We start from the raw sequence: 25,755 nt of genomic DNA on the forward strand, positions 1-25,755 counted from the left end.
TCTCACAGTGTGAAGCAGTCACTATTAGTAATGAGGCAGCTAGGCCCTATACAGGGACCCCAAGCCTAGAGTCCCAGAGTCTGTGTTTCTTGGGGAGACATGAACTTGAATCTGAAACAAGACCACTGCACGGATCCCCCAGGCATACACCTTCCAAAGAGCATTGTTCCCCTAAATGCCAGTGCCCATAGTCAGTGGGTAAGAGGCTTGCCCCCAGTCCTCTCCAAAAGCCCCTGTCCCGGCTAGGTCTGTCACAGGTATTTCTTAGGAGAAATATTGCCCTTTCATTGATTTCAATGGGAAGAATAGTACCCTATTATTGGTGTCAGTGGGAGCAATAGTGCTCCATCATTGGTATTAGTAGGAGAAAGAGTGCCGTATTGTTGGTTTCAGTGGTAGGAATAGTTCCCTATTATTGGTTTCAGTGGGAGGTATAATGTCCCATCATTGGTATTAGTAGTTGAAATAGTGCCCTATCGTTGGTTTCAGTGGGAGGAATAGTTCCCTATTATTGGTGTCAGTGGGAAGTATAGTGCCCCATCATTGGTATTGGTAGGAGGATTAGTACCCCATTATTGGTTTCAGTGAGAAGAATAGTACCCTATTATTGGTGTCATGGCAAGGAATAGTGCTCCATCATTGGTCTCAGTGGCAGGAATTATGCCCCAATGTTATTGTCACTGTGAGGAATAGTGCCCCAAGAGCAGGATAAAAACAAGCAAAGGGCCGCATCCAGCCCGGGCACAGTTTGGAGACCACGGATTCAGAGAGAGGTGGGGAATTAGAGAAGGAGAAAGAAAGACAGCAGGATAGTGATAGAGTGAAATAAAAAGGGAGAGAACACAGAGACTAGTGGAAAATGAGACAGTGAAAGAGGGAGAGAGAGATTCAGGAGAAGGAGAGGAGAGAGAATAAAGGCAGAGGGAGGATGAGAGAGAGGGTAAGTGAGAGAGGAAATAAAGAGAATGATGGAAAATGAGAGCAGAATAAAATCAAAGAAATAGGAAAAGAAGGAGAAGTAGGGTACGAGAGAGGGGCCAAGAGGAGAGCCAGAGGGAATGGAGAGTGAAACAGGCAGGGGATGGAGAGAGACTTGCAGGGGATGAAAGGGCAGACAGGGGGTGGAGACAGACAGACAGGAGATGGAGGGAGAGACAGACAGGGGATGAAGACAGACAGACAGGGGGTGGAGAGTGACAGACATGGAATGGAGAGTGATAGACAGGCAGGGGATGGAGAGAAATAGACAGGCAGGGGATGAAGAGAGAGAGACAGACATGGAATGGAGAGAGAGACAGGCAGGGGATGGAGAGAGAGAGACAGGCAGTGGGTGGAGAGACAGAGACAGGCAGTGGGTGAAGAGAGAGACAGGCATGGAATGGAGAGAGAGACAGGCAGGGAATGGAGAGAGAGAGATAGGAAGGGGATGGAGAGTGAAAGACAGGCAGGGGATGGAGAGAGAGAGACAGACATGGAATGGAGAGAGAGACAGGCAGGGGATGGAGAGAGAGAGAGAGAGATAGGAAGGGGTTGGAGAGTGATAGACAGGCAGGGGATGGAGAGAGAGAGACAGACATGGAATGAAGAGTGATGGACAGGCAGTGGGTGGAGAGTGATAGACAGGCAGGGGATGGAGAGAGAGAGACAGGGCGGGGGGTGGAGAGTGACAGACAGGCAGGGGGTGGAGAGAGATAGGCAGGGGGTGGAGAGTGATAGACAGGCAGGGGATGGAGAGAGAGAGACAGGCAGGGGGTGGAGAGTGATAGACAGGCGGGGGATTGAGAGAGAGAGACAGGCAGGGGGTGGAGAGTGATAGATAGGCAGGGGGTGGAGAGAGAGAGACAGGCAGGGGGTGGAGAGTGATAGACAGGCAGGGGATGGAGAGAGAGACAGGCAGGGGATGGAGAGAGAGACAGGCAGGGGGTGGAGAGTGATAGACAGGCAGGGGATGGAGAGAGAGAGACAGGCAGGGGGTGGAGAGTGATAGATAGGCAGGGGATGGAGAGAGAGACAGGCAGGGGGTGGAGAGTGATAGACAGGCAGGGGATGGAGAGAGAGACAGGCAAGGGGGTGGAGAGTGATAGACAGGCAGGGGATGGAGAGTAATAGACAGGCAGAGGACGGAGAGAGAGAGACAGGCAGGGGATGGAGAGAGAGACAGGCAGGGGGTGGAGAGTGATAGATAGGCAGTCACCCGCTGCCTGACCCGCCACCATGATGGGGTAAGTGCTGGGCAGACAGTGGGCAGCTGAGCAGGCAGGGGGCACAGTGGCTGCATATTATGGGCACAGAGCCTGCATATGATGGGCATAGTTGGCTGCATTTGCTGGGCACAGTTGGCTGCATATGATATGGGCACAGTTAGCTGCATTTGCTGGGCACAGTTGGCTGCATTTGATGGCACAGTGGCTGCAATTAATGTTTTTGTTTCAGTATTTTTCAGAATGTTTCAGTCCCCCCCCCCCCAAAAAAAAAAAAACTATTTGGAGCACCAGCCACCACTGGGATGGAGAGAGAGAGAGACAGGCAGGGGACGGGCATAGAAAGACTGGGGATGGAGAGACAGTCAGGGGGTGGAGAGAGTGACAGTCAGGGGATGGAGAGAGTGGCAGTCAGGCGATGGGGAGTAACAGTCAGGGGATGGAGAGTGACAGTCAGGGGATGGAGAGTGACAGTCAGGGGATGGAGAGTGACAGTCAGGGGATGGAGAGAGTGACAGTCAGGGGATGGGGAGTGACAGTCAGGGGATGGAGAGAGTGACAGTCAGGGTATGGAGAGAGTGGCAGTCAGGGAATGGGGAGTGACAGTCAGGGGATGGAGAGTGACAGGCAGCCAGGGGATGGAGAGAGAGACAGTCAGGGGATGGAGATAGTGACAGTCAGGGGATCAAGATAGTGACAGTCAGGGGAAGGGGAGTGACAGTCAGGAGATGGGGAGTGACAGTCAGGGGATGGAGAGTGACAGTCAGGGGATGGAGAGAGTGGCAGTCAGGCAATGGGGAGTGACAGTCAGGGGATGGAGAGTGACAGTCAGGGGATGGAGAGAGTGACAGTCAGGGGATGGAGAGAGTGACAGTCAGGGGATGGAGAGTGACAGTCAGGGGATGGAGAGTGACAGTCAGGGGATGGAGAGTGACAGTCAGGGGATGGAGAGAGTGGCAGTCAGGAAATGGGGAGTGACAGTCAGGGGATGGAGAGAGTGACAGTCAGGGGATGGAGAGAGTGGCAGTCAGGGAATGGGGAGTGACAGTCAGGGGATGGAGAGTGACAGTCAGGGGATAGAGAGTGACAGGCAGCCAGGGGATGGAGAGAGAGACAGTCAGGGGATGGAGATAGTGACAGTCAGGGGATCAAGATAGTGACAGTCAGGGAATGGGGAGTGACAGTCAGGAGATGGGGAGTGACAGTCAGGGGATGGAGAGAGTGGCAGTCAGACGATGGGGAGTGACAGTCAGGGGATGGAGAGTGACAGTCAGGGGATGGAGAGAGTGGCAGTCAGGGGATGGGGAGTGACAGTCAGGGGATGGGGAGTGACAGTCAGGGGATGGAGAGAGTGGCAGTCAGGGGATGGGGAGTGACAGTCAGGGGATGGGGAGTGACAGTCAGGAGATGGGGAGTGACAGTCAGGGGATGGAGAGTGACAGTCAGGGGATGGAGAGAGTGGCAGTCAGACGATGGGGAGTGACAGTCAGGGGATGGAGAGTGACAGTCAGGGGATGGAGAGAGTGGCAGTCAGGGGATGGGGAGTGACAGTCAGGGGATGGGGAGTGACAGTCAGGGGATGGGGAGTGACAGTCAGGGGATGGAGAGTGACAGTCAGGGGATGGAGAGTGACAGGCAGCCAGGGGATGGAGAGAATGACAGTCAGGGGATGGGGAGTGACAGTCAGGGGATGGGGAGTGACAGTCAGAAGATGGGGAGTGACAGTCAGGGGATGGAGAGTGACAGTCAGGGGATGGAGAGAGTGGCAGTCAGGCGATGGGGAGTGACAGTCAGGAGATGGAGAGTGACAGTCAGGGGATGGAGAGAGTGACAGTCAGGGGATGGAGAGAGTGACAGTCAGGGGATGGAGAGTGACAGTCAGGGGATGGAGAGTGACAGTCAGGGGATGGAGAGAGTGGCAGTCAGGAAATGGGGAGTGACAGTCAGGGGATGGAGAGAGTGACAGTCAGGGGATGGAGAGAGTGGCAGTCAGGGAATGGGGAGTGACAGTCAGGGGATGGAGAGTGACAGTCAGGGGATGGAGAGTGACAGGCAGCCAGGGGATGGAGAGAGAGACAGTCAGGGGATGGAGATAGTGACAGTCAGGGGATCAAGATAGTGACAGTCAGGGAATGGGGAGTGACAGTCAGGAGATGGGGAGTGACAGTCAGGGGATGGAGAGAGTGGCAGTCAGACGATGGGGAGTGACAGTCAGGGGATGGAGAGTGACAGTCAGGGGATGGAGAGAGTGGCAGTCAGGGGATGGGGAGTGACAGTCAGGGGATGGGGAGTGACAGTCAGGGGATGGAGAGAGTGGCAGTCAGGGGATGGGGAGTGACAGTCAGGGGATGGGGAGTGACAGTCAGGAGATGGGGAGTGACAGTCAGGGGATGGAGAGAGTGGCAGTCAGGGGATGGGGAGTGACAGTCAGGGGATGGGGAGTGACAGTCAGGAGATGGGGAGTGACAGTCAGGGGATGGAGAGTGACAGTCAGGGGATGGAGAGAGTGGCAGTCAGACGATGGGGAGTGACAGTCAGGGGATGGAGAGTGACAGTCAGGGGATGGAGAGAGTGGCAGTCAGGGGATGGGGAGTGACAGTCAGGGGATGGGGAGTGACAGTCAGGGGATGGGGAGTGACAGTCAGGGGATGGAGAGAGTGGCAGTCAGGGGATGGGGAGTGACAGTCAGGGGATGGAGAGTGACAGTCAGGGGATGGAGAGTGACAGGCAGCCAGGGGATGGAGAGAATGACAGTCAGGGGATGGGGAGTGACAGTCAGGGGATGGGGAGTGACAGTCAGGAGATGGGGAGTGACAGTCAGGGGATGGAGAGTGACAGTCAGGGGATGGAGAGAGTGGCAGTCAGACGATGGGGAGTGACAGTCAGGGGATGGAGAGTGACAGTCAGGGGATGGAGAGAGTGGCAGTCAGGGGATGGGGAGTGACAGTCAGGGGATGGGGAGTGACAGTCAGGGGATGGAGAGAGTGGCAGTCAGGGGATGGGGAGTGACAGTCAGGGGATGGGGAGTGACAGTCAGGAGATGGGGAGTGACAGTCAGGGGATGGAGAGTGACAGTCAGGGGATGGAGAGAGTGGCAGTCAGACGATGGGGAGTGACAGTCAGGGGATGGAGAGTGACAGTCAGGGGATGGAGAGAGTGGCAGTCAGGGGATGGGGAGTGACAGTCAGGGGATGGGGAGTGACAGTCAAGGGATGGGGAGTGACAGTCAGGGGATGGAGAGAGTGGCAGTCAGGGGATGGGGAGTGACAGTCAGGGGATGGAGAGTGACAGTCAGGGGATGGAGAGTGACAGGCAGCCAGGAGATGGAGAGAATGACAGTCAGGGGATGGGGAGTGACAGTCAGGGGATGGGGAGTGACAGTCAGGAGATGGGGAGTGACAGTCAGGGGATGGAGAGTGACAGTCAGGGGATGGAGAGTGACAGTCAGGGGATGGAGAGTGACAGTCAGGGGATGGGGAGTGACAGTCAGGGGATGGGGAGTGACAGTCAGGGGATGGAGATAGTGACAGTCAGGGGATGGAGAGTGACAGTCAGGGGATGGGGAGTGACAGTCAGGGGATGGGGAGTGACAGTCAGGGGATGGAGAGTGACAGTCAGGGGATGGAGAGTGACAGTCAGGGGATGGGGAGTGACAGTCAGGGGATGGGGAGTGACAGTCAGGGGATGGAGATAGTGACAGTCAGGGGATGGAGAGTGACAGTTCCGGGGATGGGGAGTGACAGTCAGGGGATGGAGATGACAGTCAGGGGATGGGGAGTGACAGTCAGGGGATGGGGAGTGACAGTCAGAGGATGGAGAGTGACAGTCAGGGGATGGAGATAGTGACAGTCAGGGGATGGAGATGACAGTCAGGGGACGGGGGGCTCACTCGCCACCCCCTCTTAGACTTATGACATGATGGGGGATCTCAGGAAGACATGGATTAAATGTTGGAGCTCAGATGACAGTTGATGGTTCCCATGAAACAGATCTATGTCTCCCCTCTGCCTGCTCTGCCCCCCAGGTACACAGTGCAGGGGTGTCAGCACTCCCCCCATACACTGACCTTGCCCTGTGACCTCGGCTGTCAGGAGTCCGGGGACTCCTCTGTGCCGCACTTACACTTCAGAGTCATCGGCTGTCAGTGCACGGAGCGCTCAGCCTTCCCCATCCCAGGCACAGGTACATCCCACCGGCCTATGGAGGCGCTGCATGGACTGGCTCCACACACAGGGCGGACCCTACAGGGACTAGTAAGGGATTCTCTCTTTTTTTATCCTCATTCAGGCTCATTGAGAATGTTGAAGAAGACGTGAGAGCTCCAACCTGTGCTGCTCCCTCCAATCAGACTGCCGCTAATTCCTTCTGTCTGCACAACTTCTGCCACTGACAGGCTGCATCTCAGTGTCCCCATTCCTGTGTCCTCATCCCTGTGTCCCCATCCCTGTGTCCCCATCCCTGTGTCCCCATCTCTGTGACACCATCCCAGTGTCCCCATCCCTGTGACCTCATCCCAGTGTCCCCATCCCCGTGTCCAATCCCTCATCCCTGTGTCCCCTTCCCTGTGTCCCCATCTGCAGCATCCCAGACCCCTTCCTGAGCTCACCTCTGCAGGATTCCAACTTGGATTGGTTGCCTGGACCCCCTCCTATAGGAATTACTGACTAAATCCCCATCCCAGGATTGGGGAAGGATAACTCAGGTCTATGTCATTGGATTCCCGGAGTTCTGAATACCTCCTGAATTCATCTGAATTGTGTAAGTGAATTGACTTCTGTGTGTCTGATTATCTGTGCATGGATGAAAATGTCATGGGTCGCAAACTGGTTTATATAGCATTTGTACCAGTCAACCCTGATTTACAGGGGGACCCCAAATTTTGAAAATATCTCCTTGGGTATTTTTTGCATATGCTCTTGTCCTGGATGATAGAACCCCACTTTATGCCATTGTATCAAAAACATCTTTATTTACTGAATCTGCATAAAGGATAAACTTAGGCTGTGCTCAGTAGCCAAAGCAGCCAATCAGCAGTCATCCTTATCCCTGTTACTTTATAGTACTAATTAGAGGTGATATTGGGGTTCATGGGGTGCCCCTTGTATTGTCATATTGAGTCCTCTAAGGTTTTTATAATTGGATATTTGGGGCTTGCAATGGCTTGCGAACTAGTTTGTAATAGCATTTCTGCCAGTTACCCTGATTTATAGGGGCACCCCAAATTATGAAAATATGTCCTTGGAAATTTTGCATTTCTACCAGCCAAACCGTGATTTACAGGGGGACCCCGCATTTTGAGATTATGCCCATGGAAATTGTATATACCCCTGTGCTGAACAGGACCCCACGTTATGCCATTGTATTCAAAACATTTACTTTATTTACTAAATCTGCATATTATTAACTTAGAATGCATGTAATATGTCATTGTGCAAAGTGCAGTAGCCAAAGCAGCCAATCAGCAGTCACCTTTTTATCCCTGTTACATTATTATATTAATCAGAGGTGATATTGGATGTCCATGGGGTGCCCCTTGTATTGCCATATTGAGTCCCCCCAGGTTTGAGAATTGGGAATTTTGGGCTTGCAAACTGGTTTCTGCATTTCTACCAGTTACCCTAATTTACAAGGGCACCCCAAGTTTTGAAAATATGCCCATGGATTTTTTATTTTTTTTGCACATACCCCTGACCTGGATAGAATGACCCCACTTTATGCCATTGTATTAAAATCATTTTCTTTATTCACTGCATATTATTAACTTAGCATTTATTTAATATGTCATTGTGCAAAGTGCAGTAGCCAAAGCAGCCAATCAGCAGTCATTTTTTTCCCTGTTACTTCATTATTCTAATTAGAGGTGATATTTGTTGTTCATGTGGTGCCCCTTGTATTGCCATATTGAGTCCCCCGGGGTTTTAGAATCTGGTATTTTGGGCTTGCAATGGGCTATCAAACTGGTTTGTAGTAACATTTCTACCTGTTACCTTAATTTACAGGGGCACCCCACATTTTGAAGATTTGAATAATGTAACCCATCTCTATTGCACCCTCAATTAAAAAATGCATCCTTTATATTTACTTGGTTATTATATAGTTCTGTATATTATAAACATTGAATTTGTTTAATATGTCAGTATGCAAAATGCAGTAGCCAAATCGGCCAATCGTCGGCTATTATTTATCCCTGTTACTTTATTATACCGATAAGAGGTGATATTGGATGTTCATGGGGTGTTGTACAATATTGCTTCTTGTATTGCCTTATTGAATCACCCTAGGTGTTAGAATTGGATATTTTGCACTTGCAATGGGTTGCAAACAGGTTTGTAGTAGCATTTCTACTACTTACCCCCGATTTACAGGGGGTACCCCAAGTCTTAAAGATCTGTCTCTGGAATTTTTTTGTTGTAGATAGTGCAACCCATTTCTATTGCCTCTTAAATTAAAATTGTATTACTAAAACTTCGTCTTTACATATTCAATTATATTAAAAACAGGATAGTGTTCAAAGTGCAGTACCAAAGCAGCCAATCAACAGTCATCTTTTATTACTGTTACTTAAGTATAGTGATGGACGAACTTCCGACGGGACGTTTCGCGAACGCGAAACGCGAACGGACACAAACGTTCGCGAAAACGACCGTTCGCCGCGGGCTCCATTGACTTCAATGGGAGGCGAATTTCGCAAACCTTTAGGTCGAATTTGCGGCCACGGGGTAATTATTAGGGGGTAGCACGTAGTCCCACCACCTGGACAATAGCATAATACATGTATGAGGTGAATTTGGGATCGATAACTACAAGCATTTTTTTTTTATTTGGGAAATTGTTCTGACAATTCAGGACTATGGAGCTAATGAAGGCAATGGAGGAGAGGGAAGGTCAGGGACCAGGGTAGGCAAACAAGAGGGTGCAGGAGATACAGAGCACTGACAGCAGCACCGTAATACAGAGCACTGACATCAGCACCGTGACATACAGCGCTGACAGCAGCTCCGTGACATACAGCGCTGACAGCAGCTCCGTGACATACAGCGCTGACAGCAGCTCCGTGACATACAGCGCTGACAGCAGCTCCGTGACATACAGCGCTGACAGCAGCTCCGTGACATACAGCGCTGACAGCAGCACCGTGACATACAGCGCTGACAGCAGCACCGTGACATACAGCGCTGACAGCAGCTCCGTGACATACAGCGCTGACAGCAGCTCCGTGACATACAGCGCTGACAGCAGCTCCGTGACATACAGCGCTGACAGCAGCTCCGTGACATACAGCGCTGACAGCAGCACCGTGACATACAGCGCTGACAGCAGCTCCGTGACATACAGCGCTGACAGCAGCTCCGTGACATACAGCGCTGACAGCAGCTCCGTGACATACAGCGCTGACAGCAGCTCCGTGACATACAGCGCTGACAGCAGCTCCGTGACATACAGCGCTGACAGCAGCTCCGTGACATACAGCGCTGACAGCAGCTCCGTGACATACAGCGCTGACAGCAGCTCCGTGACATACAGCGCTGACAGCAGCTCCGTGACATACAGCGCTGACAGCAGCTCCGTGACATACAGCGCTGACAGCAGCTCCGTGACATACAGCGCTGACAGCAGCACCGTAAGCAGCCCCAGGAGGAAGTCAGCACAGCACAGGGATGGTGTGATCCCCTCATAATAAGAACCCCCAGGAGGAAGTCAGCACAGCACAGGGATGGTGGGAGCCCCTCATAATAAGAACACCCAGGAGGAAGTCAGCACAGCACAGGGATGGTGGGAACCCCTCATAATAAGCAGCCCCAGTAGAAATATGACACCGCTCAACCTCTTCAAAGAGGAGGGTAGGGGCATATAGTACGGTGTGCTTTTTTGGGTCAGGGAAGTGAGCCAAATGAATTAAGAAGGTCTGTGTGCTTGATTCCAAAAATTGTTTATAGACATATACATGGTCTACTGATCACATGTGTTGAATTCCTCCGAGATCCATGCCTCATTCATTTTTAGAAATGTGAGGTAGTTAACACTGTGGTGAGCTAGGCGAGTACGCTTATCGGTCACAATCCCCCCTGCTGCGCTGAACGTCCTTTCGGACAGGACACTGGATGAGGGGCAAGCCAACAGTTCGATTGCAAATTGGGCAAGCTCTGGCCAGAGGTCAAGCCTGCCCACCCAGTAGTCTAGGGGTTCATCACTCCTCAGAGCGTCCACATCGGCCGTTAACCCAATGTAGTCGGACACCTGACGGTCTAGGCGTTCCCTGATGCTGGATCCGGATGACACCTGTCGATGGGTCGGCTGAAAGAATGACCTCATATCCGAAGTCACCAACACATCTTCAAACCGGCCTCTTCTTGCAGGCGCTGTTGGATTGGTACCCGCAAATCCTTCTCTGGGAGTGGGAATTGCTCCTCTGCCAGCGCACGCAAAAGCAGAATGCAGCATTTCTCGAAGCAAGGCCTGGAAGTGCTGCATTCTGACAGCCCTCTGCGACGGCGGTAACATTTCCGCCATTTTGTGTTTGTACCGGGGGTCTAAGTACGTTGCCACCCAGTACTGGTCCTTGACCCTCATGCTTTTTATACGGGGGTCCCTATTAAAACACTGGAGCATGAAGGCCCCCATTTGCACTAAAGTGGAAGCGGTGTGGTGGCCTGGCTCCTGCTCATCATCCAGGATAATGTCGTCCTCTTCATTCTCCTCTCCCCATCCTCGCACAACAGGGATCCCAGAAAGGTTTAAAGCATGCTCTTCTTGCTCCTGCTCATCCGCCCCGGCACCATCCTCCTCTGACTCCTCATCAGACTCCTGTTGTTGACTTGTCTCAGATAGAGTAGCCCCCCCTGGGAATTCATCCAGCATTGCGACTTCCTCATCTTCCCGCTCCTGCTCCTCCACAGCCTGATCAATGACACGACGCAATGCACGCTCCAGAAAGAAGGCATAAGGTACCATGTCACTGATGGCGCCATGGCTGCGACTGACCAGTTTGGTGATCTCCTCAAATGGCCGCAGAAGTCTGCATGTGTCGCGCATGAGCAGCCACTGGCGCGGTGAAAAAAAACCCAGCTCCCCAGAACCGTTTCTTTCGCAGAGTTCATACAGGTAGACGTTAACTGCACGTTTCTGCTGGAGCAGCCTATCAAGCATATAGAAGGTTGAGTTCCATCGCGTCGGGCAATCGCAAATAAGACGTCTGACCGGCAGATGGTGTCGCCGCTGAATGTCAGCAAGGCGAGCCATGGCCGTGTAAGATCTTCTGAAATGGGCCGAGATTTTCCTTGCCTGCCGCAAGATGTCCTGGACCCCAGGGTATTTGACAAGGAATCGCTGCACGACCAAGTTTAAGACGTGTGCCATGCACGGCACGTGCGTGATTTTGCCCTGTTTCAATGCGCTAAGCAGATTGGCACCGTTGTCACACACCACTTTACCAACTGTCAAATTGAGCGGTGTTAGCCACTCATCTGCCTGTGAACGCAAAGCTGAAAGGAGTGCCGGGCCAGTGTGGCTCTTTGCTTCCAGGCACAACAGACGCAGCACGGCATGGCAACGTCTCACCTGGCATGTGGAATAGGTTCTGGGGAGCTTGGGCGGTGCAGTGGAAGAGACGCTAGCAGCGGAAAAGGAGGAGGCAGCTGAGGAGGAGAGGGAGGAGGATGGAGTAGGAGGAGGAGAAGAAGAGTCAGGCCTGCATGCAATCCGTGGCGGTAAAACCAAATCTACACGGGTGCCACGGGTTACATGCTTGACGGCCGTCAGAAGGTTCACCCAGTGGGCAGTAAAACTGATATACCTTCCCTGCCCGTGTTTGCTAGACCACGTGTCTGTGGTCAGATGTATCTTGGCACCGACACTGTGTGCCAGAGATACATTCACTTGCCGCTGAACATGGCCATATAGCTCTGGGATGCCCTTCTCTGAGAAATACTTCCTTCCTGGGACCTTCCATTGTGGTGTTCCAATGGCCACAAATTTGCGAAAGGCCTCCGAGTCCACCAGTTTATATGGCAGTAGTTGGCGGGCTATGAGTTCTGACAAGCCAGCCGCCAACCGTTGGGCAAGAGGGTTATCCGGCGTCATCATTTTTTTACGCTCAAACATTAGGCCCACGGAAGCCTGCCTTTTTGCAGAAAAATGTGAGCTTGGCGTGATGGAAGGTGGAGTGGAGGACAATTGTGAGGAGAGAGGAGAAGGAGAAGTAGAAGACGAGGCTGGACGGTGAGAGCCTGCAGTGTGGCTTTGTGTGTTCCGTTGCTCCCACTGGGCTCGGTGATGGCTGCTCATGTGCCTTCTTAAGGCGGTCGTCCCTAGGTGAGTATTGGGCTTACCGCGACTAACGCGTTGACTGCAAAGATTGCAGATGGCAACGCTATTGTCAGCAGCGGACACGTTAAAAAAAGCCCACACTGCGGAGCCATGTGCCGGTGTCCTGGGAGCGCCAGATGTGACCGTACATGGTCGATGACTCGCTCCTGATACATTTGCAGTCTGCTTTGTCCCTGCTGTGCAATGTAAGTCATTGCTGCTTCTCCTCCCTATCTGCTGGTCCATATCTCCCTCTGAACTCCCCTCCTCTTCCTCTCTTGTGGGCACCCACGTGACATCACTAGACACGTCATCATCAACGTCACCTTCCCCACCGCTATAAGTAGAGTAGGCAGCAACACCGGGGACCAACCTCCTCCTTGGGCTGATCTGGGTACTGGCGTCAGACTGCTGAGTAGCGCTTGTTGCTACCTCCTCTTCCTGATCCAATACCAAGAGTGGCTGCGCATCAGAAATGTCCTCTTGATATGGATCGGAAAATAATTCCAGTGACTCAAGCGGAAGGTATGTGGTGGTGGTGGTGGTGGTCGTGTTGTTGGTGGTAGTGTCTTTGGGGGTGCACATAGCAGAGAGTGAAGAAGAGGGTGCAGATCGAGAGGATGAGGAGGGTGCAGAAGAGTAAGGCTGAGCGAGCCACTCAACCAAGTCTGGTGCATCCTTTAAAGTAATTGAACGCACCTTCTGCAACTTCCCACTTTGGCTCAAGCCTGTTGCTCCTGCCCTACCCCTACCACCCCTGCGGAAGGGCCTGCCTCTTCCTCTGCATGTCATTTTTTAAATGACCCTGTGACAAAACTCTTAGTCCCTATACCGCTGAAGGACTGCTGCAGTATAGGTGAGCGGTCAGCAGTGGTGCACGTCAACCCTATCTATTGTGGACCTATAGCGGTCCTTACAGAACAGCAGACTGTACCGCACTCAAGCCTATGTACCGTAGCACCCTATACCAAGTTACCAGTCCTTATAAGAACTTTTGTGGACCAAGCAGGTTGTGTATTAGTGTTTAGCAGACTGTACGTCAGTCCCTATACCGCTGAAGGACTGCTGCAGTATAGGGCAGCGGTCAGCAGTGGTGCACGTCAACCCTATCTATTGTGGACCGATAGCGGTCCTTACAGAACAGCAGACTGTACCGCACTCAAGCCTATGTACCGTAGCACCCTATACCAAGTTACCAGTCCTTATAAGAACTTTTGTGGACCAAGCAGGTTGTGTATTAGTGTTTAGCAGACTGTACGTCAGTCCCTATACCGCTGAAGGACTGCTGCAGTATAGGGCAGCGGTCAGCAGTGGTGCACGTCAACCCTATCTATTGTGGACCGATAGCGGTCCTTACAGAACAGCAGACTGTACCGCACTCAAGCCTATGTACCGTAGCACCCTATACCAAGTTACCAGTCCTTATAAGAACTTTTGTGGAACAAGCAGGTTGTGTGTTAGTGATTAGCAGACTGTACGTCAGTCCCTATACCGCTGAAGGACTGCTGCAGTATAGGTGAGCGGTCAGCAGTGGTGCACGTCAACCCTATCTATTGTGGACCGATAGCGGTCCTTACAGAACAGCAGACTGTACCGCACTCAAGCCTATGTACCGTAGCACCCTATACCAAGTTACCAGTCCTTATAAGAACTTTTGTGGACCAAGCAGGTTGTGTATTAGTGTTTAGCAGACTGTACGTCAGTCCCTATACCGCTGAAGGACTGCTGCAGTATAGGGCAGCGGTCAGCAGTGGTGCACGTCAACCCTATCTATTGTGGACCGATAGCGGTCCTTACAGAACAGCAGACTGTACCGCACTCAAGCCTATGTACCGTAGCACCCTATACCAAGTTACCAGTCCTTATAAGAACTTTTGTGGACCAAGCAGGTTGTGTGTTAGTGTTTAGCAGACTGTACGTCAGTCCCTATACCGCTGAAGGACTGCTGCAGTATAGGGCAGCGGTCAGCAGTGGTGCACGTCAACCCTATCTATTGTGGACCGATAGCGGTCCTTACAGAACAGCAGACTGTACCGCACTCAAGCCTATGTACCGTAGCACCCTATACCAAGTTACCAGTCCTTATAAGAACTTTTGTGGAACAAGCAGGTTGTGTGTTAGTGATTAGCAGACTGTACGTCAGTCCCTATACCGCTGAAGGACTGCTGCAGTATAGGTGAGCGGTCAGCAGTGGTGCACGTCAACCCTATCTATTGTGGACCGATAGCGGTCCTTACAGAACAGCAGACTGTACCGCACTCAAGCCTATGTACCGTAGCACCCTATACCAAGTTACCAGTCCTTATAAGAACTTTTGTGGACCAAGCAGGTTGTGTATTAGTGTTTAGCAGACTGTACGTCAGTCCCTATACCGCTGAAGGACTGCTGCAGTATAGGGCAGCGGTCAGCAGTGGTGCACGTCAACCCTATCTATTGTGGACCGATAGCGGTCCTTACAGAACAGCAGACTGTACCGCACTCAAGCCTATGTACCGTAGCACCCTATACCAAGTTACCAGTCCTTATAAGAACTTTTGTGGACCAAGCAGGTTGTGTATTAGTGTTTAGCAGACTGTACGTCAGTCCCTATACCGCTGAAGGACTGCTGCAGTATAGGGCAGCGGTCAGCAGTGGTGCACGTCAACCCTATCTATTGTGGACCGATAGCGGTCCTTACAGAACAGCAGACTGTACCGCACTCAAGCCTATGTACCGTAGCACCCTATACCAAGTTACCAGTCCTTATAAGAACTTTTGTGGAACAAGCAGGTTGTGTGTTAGTGATTAGCAGACTGTACGTCAGTCCCTATACCGCTGAAGGACTGCTGCAGTATAGGGCAGCGGTCAGCAGTGGTGCACGTCAACCCTATCTATTGTGGACCGATAGCGGTCCTTACAGAACAGCAGACTGTACCGCACTCAAGCCTATGTACCGTAGCACCCTATACCAAGTTACCAGTCCTTATAAGAACTTTTGTGGAACAAGTGAGTTGTGAATGTTTAGCAGACTGCAGCAGAAGGGCAGCAGTCAAGTATAATATCCTTTCTATATTTGGAAGAAAGAATATTATACATGTACAAGCCTATTACTGTACCACTGATACCAGTCCTGAAAAGAACCTTTGTGGAACTAATAATAACAGCAAGTCTTTAAAATTACCCTCACTGCCTGACAACACTGCTTCCTTCCTGTCCCTATACAAATTGGCAAAAAAAGAGAACGATTAGTGGTTACTGGAACAGCTCTTTTGTGGACCTTGATAGTAACAGCTAATGATGATGATGATGATGATGATGATGAAAGACTAATCTGGCTGTCCCTGTAGCATACACCGTCCTTTCCCTTTCTCTAAACTAACAAAAGACACTCAGGCTGCTGCAAGAATCAGCAGCACAGCAAACCTATCAACACCTAACACCTATACCAGTCCTGAAAAGAACTTTTGTGTACCAAATAGCTAGTGGTTTATCTCTCCCTACTCCACACAGGAACCTGTCCCTATCTTAACAGAAGAAAGAATGTAAAATGGCCACCGGATCGGGTGTATTTATAGGTTAGGGGGAATGTACAAGTGTCCATGTGCTGTCATGTCTCAATTGGCTGTCCTGTATCACATGATAAACGTGTCACCAAAGGTTAAAGTTCTTGTATACATTAAACACGTAAGTCCGCCGCGGCGAACGACGGAAAAAGGCGTTCGAACGTGCGGACCGCGAATGTCGGAAATTCGCCGCGAAACGACCGCCGGGCGAACCGTTCGGCCATCACTACTTAAGTATAGTGATAAGAGGTGATATTAGATGTTCATGGGGTGTTGCTCCTTGTATTGCCATATTGAGTCACCACCGAATTGGGGATTTTGCAATAGGCTGCAAACTGGTTTGCAGTAGCATTTCTACCAGTTACCCCTGATTTACAAGGGCACCCCGAGTTTTAAAGATTAGTCCCTTGGAAATTGTATTGTCCATGCTTCTGTCCTGAGTCATTGCCAATGCATCCTAAATTAAAATTATATTGTAATCATCCTCTTGATATGCTCAGTTATGATTTACATCCACTTATGCTTGTTATAAACATAGCATTGAATATGTCACCGTGCAAAGCGCAGTAGCCAAAGCAGCCAATCAGCAGTCATCTTGTATTCTTGTTACTTCCTTATAAGAGGTGATTTTGATGTTGATGGCTTGTTGCACAATATTGGTCCTTGTATTGAATTATTGATTAGCTTCAGGTATCAGAATTGGGGTCTTTTTATGCAGATTGGTCAGTAGAGTGTATGCCAAGCATAGATATAACAGCTAAGCAGAAAAGTGTCCTGGAAATTGCTTTAAGCACAATTTCCTTTTCTAAATAAATCAATTTTTTTTTGTTGTTGTTTACAAACTTTTTATTAGATACAAAATAACAATACAAAATAAAGATAAGAGAAATACAGTATATTAAAAGTCAGCGTTAATGAGGTTTATGGTAAAATAATGCAAGGAATGAACAATTATTTCTTATAATTAATACAAGTGGTAATCAAATTTTCCCCCGAATTTAAAGTATTCATTGATCTGGAAGCCATTGTAGATGGAACTGTTTTGTTTGTCTTAATCATTGCTGCTGTCCGCTGCGCGCTGTTCTGCACCTTTACCTCGCACATACCATTGAACCAGCTCCTTTATAAAGCCTTAGCTCAGCACAGCATGGATTTCCCATTTTCTGAACTGATTGCCTGGTACAGAATTGTCTTGTCACACATTCTGTTGGACATTAAAAACAATTATTAACACAGTTAGAAGGATAGCCACTAAAAGGCGATAGATGAAGGTTTGGTGCCATTCCACAGGCTTCTGATGATTTAGCCTCCAAGTTCTGACCTCAATTAAAACAACCGAAAATGTGAAAATGTCCCAAATGAAAATGCTTATTCCTGAAGGTAAGAGTGAGTTGACATTTTTTTTTTTTCCTTTGGCGAGCTTACCTTGTTACCTTGTGATGTCCCCAGGACAGCGTGTTTTTGTTTATTGTGACTTTTTGATGTGGCCATTTTGGTGTTGGCAATTCCTCATGCACACATGTCAGCTATTGGTGCCAGTACTTTCCTTGGCTGGTACAAAGTAATTATGTTTTTTGGGGGGATGAGAGTGTAATATTTGGCATAGGCTAAGTATGAAGGATCCATTTTTAGGGTTTGATTAGGGGTTGTCAAGTGTTAAGTAGTAGGTTAAAGGTTTGTTTTATGTATGTTAAAGTGGAACAGAAGTAGTCAGAAAATTAAGTCCGGCTAGATGACTTCAGGATGACTCCTTTTGCAGGTATAACTATGTAAAACATAAATATATATATATATATATATATATATATATATATATATATATATATATATATATATATTGTTTATATATATATTTATTTCCCTATCCCTATATTATTTCACTCCTAAATTTAATATCAGTCTAATAGAAATGGGTCAAATACAGATTACTATAACTTTAAAAATATGAATGTTATATAGTTCTTCTAAGATAAGACGTTTATGTATATAACATGTTATATACCTTATATTACAAAATCGCATTTTTGAATGCATTAAGAGCATCTCATTTCAATTGTGTCATACTATACGGTTTTGAAACCAAATCTGTTCTAATGTTGCATCTTTATCTGATGTATGATGCTTTAATACACAATAACATTTATGGAACAAAAAGTGCATATAGTGGGTAATATCCAGCCATACACTGTCTTACCCACATGCTCAGTTGCTCCAATTTTGGGCACTTTTAGGCACTGCTGAATCTGTAGAGGCTGATCTGCTGGCAGCCTTAAAGGAGTTGTAAAGGCAGAAGTTTTATTTTTATCTTAATGCATTCTATGCATTAAAATAAAAAATCTTCTGTGTCCAGCAGCCGCCCTCTAGCTCCCCCTACCACTTACCTGTGCCCCATCTCTCTTCAGCGATGTTAACGAATGCCACGGCCATCCAAGATGCTCCTCCTGATTAGCTGAGCCACAGCAGTAGTGCCATTGGCTCTTGCTGCTGTCAATCAAAGTCAGTCAGCCAATCATGAGAGAAGGGGGCTCCGTGTCTGAATGGCTACAGGGAGCTGTGACTTGGCTCGGTTGCACCCATAGCAAGTTGCTCACTGTGGGGGCCCTGAATAGGAGGGAGGGGTCAGGAGAGCCAAAGAGGGACACGCGAAGAGGAGGATTTGGGCTTCTCTGTGCAAATCCACTGCAACAGAGCAGGTAGGTATAACATGTTTGTTATTTTTAGAGAGAGAAAAAAACGAGACTTTACAATCACTTTGAAGTGTAATTAAACTCTTCTTATCCTTTACAGCCAAGGAAGCTGCTTCTGCTTGATCTGCAACTGCCATGGTGATCAGTTAACTTAAAATGATGGCTCTGTGTAATAGTATACTGTAAATAATTTTTCTGGTTTGGGTTGTGTCCTATCCTTGTTCTTCAGTACTACAACTGCTGGCAAAATGTTCAACATTTGACACTGCAGGAAGTGTCAAATACCCAGGTAATACCCAGGATAGGACACCCACATCGGGCACCATGGGGACTGCAGACTGCTGTGGTGTTGGGGCTTTTGGAAAGTAACACATGAGCAGGAGGGCAGGACTTCAACATTTCTGGGAGGCTTTTTAATGTGAAAGATGTCTCCCATTAAAAAGGGGCAGGGGGCTGCAGAGCTGGAAGACAGGAGGGCTCAGACTTACCGCCCACTGGAAAGGTAGGTAGGCTACTATTGCAGAGAGTAGGGGATTTGATTTTTCTGGGAAAGGGACAAAGTTGAAGTTAAACTAGCAATGCATAGCTTGGATTTCGTCTGATTCCTGCTGAGTCGGCTGAAATTCAATCTAGGTGGCCCTGCTAGCACCACCTGGCTCTGTAAAAGTCAGTTTAAAAATTGGCTGAGCTGGATGGAAAATTATTGGGCAAGCAGTGACTACTCCGATCTAATCTCCGGCTGTTTGAATACATTATCCATCAGTGGAGAGTCTTCCATCCATCTGTATGGCTAGCTTTAGGGTTTGGGGAAAGGGTGAGAGGGGGGTTAGGATGAGTGATAGGGATTGGTGACATTTGAGGAGCAAGGCACCAGTTCCTAAAAATAAGGTACCAGTACTTTAAAAAGAGAAGTGCGGGAATTGTTTTTATTTTGGAAACATACTTACCTAGGGGGATGCAGCATTGATGATGCATCTGTCCCCCATTGGCTCTAAGGCTGAGAACCTAGCGATCAAACACTGCCGATCCCTCGGTTCTCTCAGCACCATAGGCAGAGAGCTGAAGACTGTCAGTCACCGCTGTCTGCTCTGCCCCTCCAGCACTCACTGGAGCACTGGGCTGTGGAGAGGTGGGAGTGGCCAGCTCAGGCTCTCAGCAGCACTGAGTGGCTGAGGCTGGTGTCAGTCCAAGCATTTGGGCGGATCCCACCCATATACTCGCAATCTTTCCTGAGCCTGAACCGGTTTTGTGACATGGTAAAAACGGGTCACAGGAGTGGCGAATGAACTGCACTCCTATGACCCACAGGAGAAGTTCAGCCAAACAAGCTTTGACTTTACTTCTCCTTAAATAGTGGAATACACTCAAACAAGAAAAGACGATTCAGATTATGTGCTGGTAGAGCCTTAGTTTGGTTCAAACAGACCTCAGAGCTTCATTGATACCCAATTATTATTATTATTATTATAAGGCGCCAACAGTTAACGCATCGCTTTACAATGTATAAGGGGGACAACACAATTACAGTACAATACAAAAGTAAAGGAGGGCCCTGCTCGTAGAGCTTACATTCTAAAGGGAGGGGGTGGTGGTACAAAAGGTAATGCAGAGAATGCAGAGAACCCAATATCCTTTCACAGGGGCAGCCCGTCCATTAAGGGCGCACGGACGCTGCCTCCCCCATCCATGCATCCAGCCCCCTTAAGGACAGTGGCGAGTGGATGTGGGGAACTGTTTTTTTGAAGCACCAATTAGAGCCAAAGGTTCTAATAGGCTTCAATATAGGGTGGGCTTGGGTCGCAGAGAGTGCACTCCGATCCCACCCAGGTGTGTTACAACAGCGAACGAATATTCATTGTTGTAACACTGATCCTCCTCCTGGCCAATGAGGAAGCCAGTTTTGACACCAGTCACCCGATTGGCTGAAAGGACAGGCGATCCTATTGGATGCCCAGGAGGAGGAGGGGAGGAGCTGGAAGCTGCAATGGAGAAGAAGACACGGAGCTGCTGCACCACGCTGCCTGCAACCCGTCATGATGGAGTAAGTACCGGAGGAACCAGCAAACAGCGTGGGGGGTGCCGTTCAGGGGGATGGGTGGTTGTTTGCCACCCCCCCCCCCAAAAAAAAAAACCCATCAGTGGCCACTGTCTTGTCATGCTGCTATAGCTTGCAGTCTTATTTCTCCAAAACAGTGTCAGGGTCAGCGTAACCTAACATCACTCTCAGAAGGATATCAAACACAACATGCTTTCAGGTACAAATAGTGGAAACTATTTCATCTGTGCTGATTCTTCCGTGCATTCAAATCACACTGCCATTGACTTCTATAGCAGGATAAAAGACATGCATAGCAAAAGAAACAACCAACATTTCAGTCTTTAGAAAAATGTAGAGGTTGAATTAAATTTAGAGCAAGAGCATAATGCTTCCAGAGAGCATTTTTTCTAGAGGTCTATGTATTCGATTAAAAAAGAAAGTACAGCTCTCCCACCCTCCTTCCCCCCTCTATTCTTCTTCTTCCCTCCTCCTCTCCCATTCCCTATATGGCCCTCCAAGACAATCGGAGAGACCCTCCGACTCTAGCGCCAGCTTACCTATCAACGAGCGGGCAAACCCATAGGAGCAATCAAACTAGTCTCCCGAAGTCCTAATCTATTTGAGGGCAGGCTTGACTATTGATACTGTGAAGTTACAGGAGCTTGGAGAGGTTCAACCGGGCACAGTATGTTCCCATTAGGAGTGCCGGGGGACCCTCTCCAAACTAAAGCCGGAGCTTTTTAACTGTGATGAAGGAGCTAACGTAGACGCTGAGATACCTACCCTAATGTAAAAGTTATTATGTTTTATTATATTTGGGCTTTGTGTCTCTTCTCCACCGGTTATTATATTGTACAATTAATATAAAAATAAAATAGTTTGATAGAAAAAAAAAGAAAGTACATCTGAGGAGGAAAGAGGACCAGCTTGATTCCAAAATAGTGGCAGCCCCTTTAAATAATGGACAGTTTGGAGTAGGGCTGCCACCCTTTCTTCAAGACAAACCCGAACACTTTTGCAGCACAGGGCAATTTTTTTTATTTTTTTTATGCTGTAAACACTATAGGATTATAAAAAAACCTGGGATACATTTGGGTGACCCAAGGAGAGCAGTAATGTAGCACACAGAGAGCGCCTTGGCAAACAGCCAAATTGCTCATGCTAACATTATCACCCCACCCCTCAGTCAAACCTGCCCCCAAATAGCTGCCCGCAGCTCCCGGATGGCAACAGATTTGTGTGTGACTATCTTGGTTATTTGGCAGTGCCTGGTCTGAAAAATGTGTCTAGGTTTCAGGTAGACTGAAACCCGGACACATGATTCAAAACCCGAACTGTCCAGGTGAATCCTGGACAAGTGGCAGCCCTAGTTGGGAGCTCTAACACTGACATGTTTTTGGGCAGACGCTAGAAGCTTAGGTTTAAAGACTTGGGTTTGAACTCAAATCCCCATACCGTACTACAACAAAGCAGTGCTAGCAACTGTGCAGCTATACTTTAACCACTTCTGGGCTACTTAACCACTTTTTGACACTTGTTGTTTACAAGATAAAATCTGTATTTTTTGCTAGAAAATTACTTAGAACCCCCAAACATTTTATATATATATATATATATATATATATATATATTATTTTTTTTTTTTTAGAAAAGACTCTGGAGAATAAAATGGCGATTGTTTTTCCAAACTCAATTTCTTTGGAAAAAATACACTTCACTGAATTAAAAAGAAAACGAATCAGTAATTTAGCATCCTTTTTTGTATACTGTGAAAGAAGATGTTACGCCGAGTAAACAGATACCTAACATGTTATGGTTTAAAATTGTGCACGCTCGTGGAATGGCGACAAACTACGGTACTTAAAAATTTCCATAGGCGGTGCTTTAAAATGTTTTACCAGTTACTAGTTTAGATTTACAGAGGAGGTCTTTTGCTAGAATTATTGCTCTCTCTCTGACGATCACAGCGATACCTCACATGTGTTATCTGAACATCATTTACATTTGTGGGCACGACTTACGTATGCATTTTCTTTGGTGAGTGAGCACACGGGGACGGGAGAGCTTTACATTTTTTAAGTTTTTTTTTATTATTTATTTTATTTCTATTTATTTATTTGTTTTACACAGTTTTTTTTTTAAAAGAATCTGATCACTTTGATTGCTGTCCCAAGGAACTAAGCACCAAACGATCAGGGAGACTCGAACATCACACCACCATTCTCCATAGTGTAAAACGCATCACCTTTTTTGGTATGTTTTACACTATGGTCGTTTGGTGCTTAGTCCAAGTTTCTTCCCAATCGATACCTGTGGATACTCAACAACCCTCCGGACAGAGGCCCTGGCTGGGTAAGTAGCCGCAGGCTCATAAGAGCTTGCCTTTTGGCAAGCGTACATTCTATGTGGTGGAGCTGCACTGTCTTTGAGAGGTGTTTATCACAAGAATCTACACTGATGTGCATTTTATGGACTGTTTATTCATTTTCATTGTTATCACTTATGTTGCTGTGTGTTGTAGTTCACACACATTCACAGTTTTGGATTATTCGCCATTTCCTTTTTTTATTTTTTATAACGCTGCTATATTGAACTATATATTTGTACATTTCACGGTTTTAACAGCTGTTTTATTTATTTATTTTTTGTTGTTTTTTTTTTCCTTATTTTTCTTTTTTCTTTTTTATGGTATTTAGCGTGGTATTTTCCATTTTTATACTCATTTATATAGTAATCAGTAGGTTTTATAGCACTGATCACTGTATGAATGTCACTGGTCTCAAAAAAGTGTCAAAAGTGTCCGATCTATCCGCCGCAGTGTTGCAGTTCTGCTAAAAATCACTGATCACCACCATTACTAGTAAAAAAAAAAGCTATAATAAAAATGCCATAAATATATCTGTTCCCTATTTTGTAGATGCTATAATTTTGCACAAAACAATCAATATACGCTTATTGTGATTTCTACACTTATTGTGATTTCTTTTACCAAAAATATATAGACAAATACATATTGGCCTAAACTGATGAAGACATTTATTTTTTTGGATGTTTTAAAAAATTAAAAAATATTGTTTCTTTTTCAAAATGATTGCTCTTTTTTTGTTTATAGCGCAAAAAATAAAAACTGCAGAGGTGATCAAATGCCACCAAAAGAAATCTCTATTTGTGAGAAAAAAAGGACATCAACTTCGTTTGTGTACAACGTTGCACGGCTGCGCAATTGTCAGTTAAATCGACGCAGTGCCGTATCGTGAAAAATGGCCTGGTCATTAAGGGGGGAAATCTTTCCGGGGCTGAAGTGGTCAATGAAAGCTTTCTCTTACATTTGTTTGATTGTTGGGATACAGTAGATGATAGTTTCTATCTGTAGTTTATCTTATTTAATCTTTAAATTATCTCTATTAATGTTCTTCACCATCACTGCATAATGTTTCCCTATAGTCTGATTAGTAATTTTTTTTTCTTTTCCTCCTCTCAGTGAAATGGGGACACCAACATCTAGAGTTTGGAAACATTTCCATTTTCTGCTGAGAGCAAAGCTGCAATTTGCAAATATTGTGAGAAGAAATATTCTTTTCCAAATGCTACAAGGATGACAAAACACATCCTGGCATGCCAGAGGTGCCCTAAAGACATAAAAAATACTTTATGGAATGGAAATTATGTAATGGAATGAATGACCAGAATGAAAGTGTGAGGAGCTTTTCCCTTCAGTGTTCTTAAAGAGGAAGTAAACTCTCCCACTCTGATGCTTCTGTTCATTTAGTCCATTATAATAAGTAATTATCAACCTATAGCCACTATAATCCAGCCCAAATCGCACATTACTTACTGTTTAAAGAAACTTTAAAAAACTTGTTTCCAGGGGTTAGGCAGCGCCAACTTAAGTATTGTTTTCTGAGTCCACAGTGGAGTGTATTTTCGCTCTTACATTGAGCACTTCCTGTACTGTTAACCAAGCCTCCTTCTCAACGTTTCTATGGAAACCCTGCTTCCCTGTTCATAGCTGACTTGTTTTATTTCATATTATTTACTTGTGCCAATTGTCTAATGTTTGCCTTTGTCAGTCTTATCAGCTTCAGCTGATAAGACTGCAGTAATGGCCAGGTTTACACTGCATGTGATGTCACATGGTGTATAGGAGGAAGCTTTGAATGATTCTGCAGTCTCCTGGGATTTCAGTGTTTTGTGCCGTAGGAAGTCCTGATAATAGATAGACAAATACACAGAGTGTACCGTAAATCAGAGGAGATCTGGGCATGCTCAGTGACGTCATTTTAAAGAACAAAAAGGATTACAACAATATTAAGCAAGTAAGGAGATATCTACAAGCCGTGTTCATTAGGGTTTTTTATGCTGATTTACATGGGACAAAGTTGTGGGGGAGAGTTTACAACCACTTTAATCCAGAAACACTCTTTCTGCTGCTTCTGGATCATCACAAAGTGTTTCTTCACCAGCAGCATCTTCAAGTAAGAAAGTGTTGCAAACTACGACCTCCCAAAAATACACAATCCCTTCATTTATAGATAACTCGACACCTGAAAATCAGGGGAACATTCATCAAGGTCATAGAGCAATATATGCTTCTGGATCAGCATTCTTAATAATTGAGAATGCATATTGGCAGGAAGATTTTACAGTATTATGAGGGAAAGGGGTTGGTTACCTGTTTTAATGTATAGGTAAAATATTCTTATCATTTACAGTCCTCAATTTGTAATAAAAACTAACATTTTAAAAAACAAGCTTAGTTTATTTACTATAAGCTGTACTTTTGTTTCAAGCATAATACTTTTATATACACCGCATTTCACCTTCCCAATGACTTTCAATTTGTTAAACTACTCCACACGGATTTTATTTTATTTTTTCTGAAAATTTTCAAACAAGGACATTTTACACCTCTGCGTACAGCACAGTGTTTATGTCACTTCTACTTTTACAAGGTAGATTTACTAAAACTGGAGCACTCAGAA

The 25,755-nt window shown here is 47.2% G+C and overlaps 1 protein-coding gene across 1 annotated transcript in view; it reads left to right on the forward strand.

The window, feature by feature from the left end:
* The first annotated feature begins 6,456 nt into the window (after positions 1–6,456).
* The window catches only part of LOC143996002 (calcitonin receptor-like), a 480,350-nt gene continuing 461,051 nt past the window's right edge, over positions 6,457–25,755 (forward strand). Inside the window, exon 1 of the mRNA XM_077490789.1 lies at positions 6,457–6,959. The gene's annotated coding sequence lies outside the window, so the exon portion shown is untranslated. The remainder of the gene's footprint in view (positions 6,960–25,755) is intronic.

This window comes from Lithobates pipiens, unplaced genomic scaffold (genome assembly GCF_037356315.1).
Source record: "Lithobates pipiens isolate NorthernLeopardFrog02 unplaced genomic scaffold, aLitPip1_a1.2 Scaffold_19, whole genome shotgun sequence".
In the NCBI taxonomy this organism is placed as follows: domain Eukaryota; kingdom Metazoa; phylum Chordata; class Amphibia; order Anura; family Ranidae; genus Lithobates; species Lithobates pipiens.